Consider the following 8462-nt stretch of genomic DNA (forward strand, 5'->3'; position numbering starts at 1 on the left):
GGTAGGTATAAAGAGGAGTTACTTATGAAAGTCCCCTAGGTTTCTTCCTTGGGTAATTATTGACTGAGATGGGGAACACAGAGGGGAGATGGTATGTTGTTATGTTGAATTTGAGGCAACTGTGAGGTGTCCCAAGGGAGAGATCCAGTAGACATGGGTCTAGAGCTTGGGAAAGGTCTCAGCTGGGCCATAATTGAACATACAGGTGATCACCGAAGCCATGGGTCTGGACAGAGACCCTTAGGGAGAAAGTAAAGAGCAAAAATGTGGAAGATAGAATTCTGAGGAACCTGCATTCAAGGACAAAAGAACAAGAGTCTTCAAAGAAGATGAAGGAAAAGGACCCAAATAGAAGGAGAAACACCCTGGGAGCAAAGAGTCAGAGGCCATTAAAAAAGGAAAGTGTGGTCTATTGTGCAGAAAACTGGTGAGCAAAGAGGCAAAGAATAATAAGGAACCACAAAGGATCTACCTAATTTATAAAGAAAGGAAAGAGATTTTTGGCCAAGAAATTTCAGACATTCTCATGGTAGATGAGTCAACAAAGCCTAACCCCAACGTCAGAGATTCACTGAGATGTTCAGAAAGCGAGCAAAGGCAAGATTCGGGGCATTGTGCATCATTGTCCTTTCCTGGTCCCTCTGCTTGAGTGGGGCTTTGGAGCAGAACTTTGCTTTTCCTGCAGCAGGTCAAGTGACCCATGCCACTCCTCCCAGAGGCCTTGGCAGCCCTGACCAGTCCACAAGAAGCCTAGTCTGATAGGCTCCAGGGCTGCCCGCTGTCCCTCTGACTCATTTCCCATTGATTGAAGTGAATTTTCTGAATGCCTTGGAGGCCTCTCATCGACCCAATCTGCCTTCTGCCATCAGGACCCAAAGCGGCTCCTTCTTTTAATAGCATAGTGGGCTCTGTCCCTTTGTGTTCTGGAGTCTAAGTTCTACAGACCCCTGTGGGCTGAAATAGCAACACCCCTCTGAGGGAGGGTGGAGGGATGCGTTGGAGAAGAGGTGAGAGCGTGCGCATGTTGAGGAGTGCAAGGTTTTCACAGAACCTGCACAAACACCACGGCCACAGTGCCCAGCACAGGATTTGCAGGGGCTCTCAAACAATCACCACGTTTATGACCTCAGCGATTGCTCAGGCTGGGGAATGCCAGACATTTGAAGTTTGCTTTCTTCTTCAATTGGAACTGACATTTCCCCACGATTGGATTACTTTGAAATCGAGGAATAGCAGCTCTGATAGTTCATAAATTTATTTCTGTTCTACCTTGTAGCATTTATTTCAAAGACTGATCAGCCAAAGAATATGGGTTTTCTGCTTTATATTTCCTGCTTTATTGCAGTCACCTTTTAAGACAGGGTGGTGTGGTTAGGAGGGTGGGGGAGGCTGGCAGGCCATGGGTAAGCGTGGGACTGAGGAGGAGAGAAGCTTCCTGTTGCTCTCAGGGACTCCATCTGTTGCCTATGCCAACCAGCCCCCTGGAGGAAGGGTCTAGAAAAAGATATCAAGTGTCCTAGGGGAGGAAGGTGCTGAGGGGAATGGGTTAAAAGGTCCCAGAAACTGCAACTCCCCCTTATCTCCCACCTTTGCTGGCAGCAGCCATCTTGGAGGGCAGGTATGGAGATGGCCATTGGTCAGAGGGTTCTGGAGTGGCATTCTGGGACTTTGGGGAGCCTGAAGGTTGTAAGTCCTTGTGTCCATATGTTGGAGGGATACGAGAGAAAGACTTACTAGTTATATAACCGTTTACCTATGGTTGGCAGACCTTGGGTGAGGGCCTGCTCACCCAACACTGAATTGTCCCTGTCCTCCAGAAGCTTATGTGGGGTCCCTGAGCTGAGAGCCAGAACAGGGTGGGCCCAGGGTGCCACCAGAGCGAGAGTGCTGGGAAGAGCTTCCTGGGGGAAAGAGGCTTCTGCTTGGAAGGCCCCTTCGCTGTGAGACCACTGCCTTCTAAGTTATTAGACCCCGGTTGCTGAATAGGAAAGAAGGCAGGGCTGCAGGGTTGAAGCCCATTCTGAGATTAGTTGTGTATTTGATGTTTTAGTCAGGTGGGAGAGTCCTTCTGAGTTGATATCCTGGCTCTGTCATTTGCTAGCTCTGTGGCTATGCCCTTGTTGTGTCTCTGTTTCTTTCTTTGTAATAACTGCACAAAAGTGACTTGCCTCATAGGGTTGCTGAAGGGACTGAAAGAGAAAACCCAGGTAACATTTGAGGATGGTGCTTGCCCACCAGGAGCTCTCGGGAAGTACCAGCTTTCCATGGGGTGGGACATGATGTTATGTGTGAGTTTCAGAGGGGACAGGGAAGGCAGGGAACATCAGGGGGCTGCACCTTAATTCCTCGGGCTCCATTTACACAGGTGGCTGACCCCATCAGAATCAGCCCGAGAATTAATGCACAACTATTTTAAATGGAAAAGAGAGAGCAAAGATTTTCTTCATTGATCATACGCCTTATTTGGGGTTGAAACACCAGCCATAATCCTCATTCACTTCCTCATGAAATAGATGACAAGGAGCACAGTCTATTTCTTCCAATGGGGAGAGTAAAACCTCAAAATTGGTCAAATAACTCATCCCAAATCCCACACTGAGTTTATCGAAGAGTAGGGGCCTGAACTCTGATCCTCTAAACCACCAGCCCAGACCTTCTAATAAATCACAACACTCCCTGTCATCTACTCCCCAGCCAGATCTGCCCTCCACTGTTACGGAGCTGCTCACACAAGGTGGAAGGATTTCATCGGTCAAATCACGCTCAGAAACAGAAAGTGTTGCCTCAGGCATTTTCTTGGATGTTTGATTTTAATATTAAAGCTAGTTCTGACCATAAGGAAGCAAATACCAATTGACTGCCTCTCAGGTTTCTCAGACAGCAAGGAATAGGGGCTGAGAAGCAAGCCTGCATTAAAGGGTCAGAAGGGGATGGGGGGTACCAACTGACTTTTCTTGCGGTGAGTGAGAACTTGACTTTGCAGTCCAACTCTGCTCTGCTCTTCACCCAAAGGAAGACGGTGGCTGGCAATTACAGAAAATCAGTAGCTAGAATTATTAATAATAGCAAAAGAAGCTGTTTGTACAGCAAGTAATTTGCAGTAATGTTTTGTAATTGATAGTCATTTCTATTATTTAAACACTAATTAATTCATGGACTCAGCAATGTATTGACTTTACCTATGGTGTTATGGCAGCCCTCCTCACTTAAAATCATTCCTTATTGTTTTCTTTAGGTCATTAAAATGCACTGTTTGTTTGCTCTATTTGGGGATGTTTATAGGGCTGCACCTTCTGAGAGAGCTTTATGGGCAGTTTATATAAAAATGACCACCATAAGCTCTGGTTCTTCTAAAGAAGGTCTTCCTAAAGAAGGCGGGCCTGATGTTTTTCTTACCAGTAGGATTCTCAGAACATCCCTTGGTAATTGGTCTGGAAGTCTCCTGTGGTTGGCTCCCTTGTAGAAGGGAAGTCTCCTGTGGTTGGTCCATCTGTAAAATGAGAAGGGGGAAATCTGTGAAAGCAGCCACCATCTTCAGCAATGACCTGGTGGGTCTGGCTTCTCTGTGGACAGGATTCCCCGGCAAGTCCCTTCGCCTCCCCAGGCCTACAGGCCTCCTCTCTGGGCTGCAAAATGAGGGAGAAGGAAGTGGTCATTGTAACAAGTGCTTGAATCTCTAAGTTTGAATCTGCTAAGAGAATCAGTTAATGTGCTTTCTTGCAGGTATATTAAAGGTTCTGACTGCTGGAACCCAGGGAAAAACACTGGGACAGATGAACAAGCCTGTGTTACTAGAGGATTCACTGCGGACAGACACGAGCTGCCTGTTCCTGTTTAGTATCTCGGCATCTTCCCGAAGGCCGACATTTACTATGTGACTCCTATCACTTTAAACCATGGGCTGCACATAAAATAAAATCTACTTAATCTCAACTATGGTTCTCGGCTGATGTTTTATAGAAGAGATTCCAGAATATGTTTCCAAGTTTATTTACAAGATGGGAGTCTTTACACCCCATTTATTGGGCATACTAATTTTGGTTTTGTTTTTGTTTTTATCTCAGAAAGACAGGAGAAGGCATTTATAAATGTCCAGGCCTCACCTCACAAGGTCAGAGCTGAAAGGCGCAGTTAGGAAAAAAATCAACTCTAGAATGCAAATATGCTGTATCCTTAGTGCTGGTCTGTGGTGGTGAAAATCAGTTGGTTTCAGCCACCTCCAGAAATCAAGATCACGGATTAGTGTTCTTATGATTGCATTAGCTTTGTTCTGTCCCATGGCTTCATACCGCAGTCCTAACTCCACTCGGCTCTTAACAAATATGGGTTAGTGGTTGTAAGAAGCATTTGCTCCAAACTGAAGATTGGTGCTGGGTTTTGGTTACCTATGGATGGAACTTCTCTATCTTGGACTTAGCAACATTGAGCACCTTCCTGAATCACACCTGGAAAGGTTAAAACTCTTGTCATGAGAAGCCTTGCCTGCCTGGTTGAATCCTGCCTTTCAGATGGCATCCTCCAGCTCAACAACAATCTTACCTCTCTACTAAACAGATCTACTATCAGGCCTAAACCTTCCCCAACACTTCTTTGCCCAGACTTGAGTAAGCTATCATGAGCCTTGCCAACCGATTCTGAGATGCAATGATGCAACCATGGACAAGACCTCTTGGGATTTTACATGACATTTGGAAGAGGTCAAACAAGTAGACATGATTACATTTTAAGTAAGGAAATTGTCGGAGAACCAATGGGTTGCCCAAAAAATTAACTTTGGACTTTCACTTTGCTGGAATTCGCTAAGAAATAACGTGGGTGAAAGCAACTAAGCTTGTTTTTTTAATAAAATAAAAATAGTGAGGAGGGACATGCCCTAGACTTTAAAATATACTTTTAAGCTGAAATAAATGAAATTAAAAAATACATAAGCATTTTGGTATAATTACAAAAATAGACATACTAAGAAGATATAGACTAGATATAGACCTTGATATTTATATCTGATCTATACTAAAGGAAAAACTAGAAATTCAACAAATGGATTTGGAGAAACTTATGTTTGAGGAGGCAAATAATTAATTTAGCTATTCCTCCCACAGTATTTTGTAAAATAATTTCAAATGAGTGAGATAGGGGCACCTGGGTGGCTCAGTCAGTTAACTGTCTGCCTTTGGCTCAGGTCAGGATCCCAGGGACCTGAGATCAAGCCAGCATTATCTGGCTTCCCGTTCAGCAGGGAGCCTGCTTCTCCTTCTCACTCTGCCGCTCCCCCAGCTTGTGCTCACTTGCTCTCTCTGTGTCAAATAAATTTTAAAAATCTTTTAAAAAATGTGTGAAATAGATGAGAGAAGTATACATATATATATACACACAATGAAACTTAAAATATCATAAGAAATTGTAAAAAGGTTTTTATGTAACATCTAAATGGCAAAGGACTTTTTATAAACATAAAAATAACAGTGGAAGATCAAACAGATTTTACTAAAAATGTAAAAAATCTGTATGTATGTAAAAAAAATTAATGTCAATATTCAAAGACCAACTATGAAAAATGGTTATCAAATGAGGGATTCTGGGAAGAAAGCAATGACAATGACCTGGTTTTTAAACCTCCCAGAATTCCCACACAAAGACAGATGGCACAGCTAGACAGCAAAAAATTAAGCAGCCATGGACAACATTTACAACAAGTTTAAGTGACAAGTTATCCCCCCCAACCCCAAAACACAAGTAGGCAAGACAAACCACCAATAGCATCAAGATTTGCCAGGTATTAGCAAGTAAATCAGAGGAAGCTGAAGGAGGGAGGGGAATCTGACAGAAGTCCAGTAGACCAGCTTGAGGACAGCACTTGAATTTGAATTGCTCAATCCAATAGCGGTGAGTGCGATGGGGTTGGGATGAAATCTCGAGGGGGCCCCAGAACAGTCTTTCCACTGCCACCCCTTGAAAGTGACCAGTCAGAGCTCTTCTCTGGGAGACTTCTCTGTAATTATATAGGTTGTGGCAATTTTTGTACTATTATTCTGAGGCTGTTTGTGTGTGAGAGATGAGATAAAGCAAATGAGTAATTATGGAATATTCTATCATGCCCTGCATCCTTGAGAACCAGGATTTTGGCCAGGAGGAAAGGAGATAGAGATGTACCACAAATGAGGTTAAGCAAGTAAAAATCTTACAGTCCTTCCTCTCTCTCTCTCTGCCTGCCTCTCTGCCTACTTGTGATCTCTGTCAGATAAATAAATAAATAAAATCTTTAAAAAAAAAGGGGGGGGGGGCGCCTGGGTGGCTCAGTGAGTTAAAGCCTCTGCCTTCGGCTCGGGTCATGATCCCAGGGTCCTGGGATCAAGCCCCACATCAGGCTCTCTGCGGAGCAGAGAGCCTGCTTCCTCCTCTCTCTCTCTGCCTGCCTCTCTGCCTACTTGTGATCTCTGTCTGTCAGATAAATAAATAAATAAAATCTTAAAAAAAAAAATCTTACCGTCTTGAAACAGAATTGGAACTGTCAGTATGAACTCAGGAGGTGTGTGCATCTAGAACATGACATATGTGCTCCGAAGAATTACCGCCGTATGAAAAACTACTCGATAAAAACCACAAGGCTTATGGCAAAAAAAAAAAAAAAAAAAAGGAGTAAGGGTACAACCCTCCAAAACCTCAGCAGTGACATTTTTTTAAAAAGGATTGACATTTAGCATAATTCTATACGTGTTAAATGGGTAAGAAATACATAAATAATGACAATAAATGTGGCGCTTTGCCTTGGAAAGGACCCGAAGATCGCTTGCGGAATTGGGCAATGGAAAGGTGTGGCTTGTTATTGTGAAGCAGTGGAAGGACACGTACTTGAAATTGGGTAGAAAGGTGGAAAACCTGCTGTGGGCGGCTGGCTCGTTACCCTCTGCTGGGCATTGGTGCTGAACACCAGAGCTACAAGATCTTTTGTAGCCTTAAAACCTGCGTCATGCTTTCCTGCCTTTGAGACGGAGGCCCACTGAGACATGCATTTATAACAGATACCTGTTTCATCGCCATCGATAATGTTACCCAGGGCGTAACTTCTTCAGTTAGCTTCTGCGTCATTGCTGGGATTTCTTTTGCTGCTTTCTCATCGGCACTTGCAGCTTCACCTGACAGCCGAAAACTCTCGAAGCTGTAGATATTTGAAACCACCAAACCAGCCACTCACACTTAGCAGAAAAAGGTGCCACTTGGCTGGATTTGGCAGTTTGGATTTAAGATCTTTGTAGGTAGATGTGCTTCCTCTTCAGTTATTGGAAAGATGATTCCTGAGATTTTTTTCCACTGTTTTGTGTATTCTTAAGCAGCTCAGATCGGCTGGGTGCAGTTTTCTGCCTTCACCTCTTTTTTTCTCCTGTATATGAAATCACCCATAGCCAAACACAAAATCTGTATTAGGCTCAAACTGTTCCTTAATATACCAATTGTGTTTGAACAAGCTTACATTTTCAGAACAAGCATTATAGAACTGTCTATAGATCTCCCCCCCCCGCTTAACTTGTTAGGTCTGTCCACTGAAAGGACTAAAAACAATGACTGATATTGTAGCAAATTAGCAATAAGCACCCCCAGCATCATATCCCACTACAAAGAATCAGGGCTTTTTGGAGGAAGGGCTGGTTTCAGGTCTGGGGCAGAGGGAGATGAGCCTTGTCACCCCAGAGAGCAGGGAAGGGATCAGAGACTTATCAGGGCCGTGCTCACAGGACTCAGGAACCAACTGTAGAAGCTCCCACGGCCAAAGATGGCACAATTTATATTTAAGTAGGATAATCATTGTATTAATGTATTTAAATCTATCAAATATGTTTAAAGCCATAGATTCCTAATGATATCTGAAAAAACCTAATTGATCACTATTGAAGGATGAGAAGCATTTATTCAATAGCTTGAAAACTGATACATAAAGACAAAGAATCGATCATTTGCTTTGCCTTTCCTTTGTGAATTACAGCACCGGACAACCAAATTGTAGATGAGAGGAAACATCTCTTTGTGGAAGTATGCCAACAATAAATGACAAAGAAATGATGAAACATCACCATTTTGCCACCCCAGTGGCAAATGAGCGGATCTAGGCATTAACCATCAACAGCTGCTAAAATCACATAAAGGCGACATGCAGATATTATGTGCCTCCCGATGAAAAACGCACCACATCTATAATCTCGCCAAAGAGATCAAACTTAAGCCTAATCAAGCCTTTGGATCCTGCTACTAATTTGCTGGAAATACAGTGCTAGTTGGAACATATTGAACTCTTCCTTGAATATGCAATCAGCACAATCCAGACTGTGGGAAACTTGACAGGTTAAAAGGCTCAGGTTCTCAAATAGAAAATTTATAAAAATAAGAGGGCGTCTGTGCGGAATTTGCAGGTTAAAATGATCTTAAAGACACGGCAGTTTTAGAAGTTGGCAAGGCTTCCATGATCGTGT

At 43.4% G+C, this 8462-nt stretch overlaps 1 long non-coding RNA gene across 1 annotated transcript; it reads right to left on the reverse strand.

Moving 5' to 3' along the window:
- Positions 1–2800: 2800 nt before the first annotated feature.
- Positions 2801–7368, reverse strand: LOC125105250 (uncharacterized). The gene is made up of 3 exons (XR_007128849.1): positions 6850–7368; positions 3397–3490; positions 2801–3023 (listed from the first exon to the last, which is right to left on the reverse strand). It is a non-coding gene; the product is annotated as an uncharacterized LOC125105250 (long non-coding RNA).
- Between the last annotated feature and the right edge of the window lie 1094 nt (positions 7369–8462).

Source organism: Lutra lutra, chromosome 7, assembly GCF_902655055.1.
Source record: "Lutra lutra chromosome 7, mLutLut1.2, whole genome shotgun sequence".
In the NCBI taxonomy this organism is placed as follows: Eukaryota; Metazoa; Chordata; class Mammalia; order Carnivora; family Mustelidae; genus Lutra; species Lutra lutra.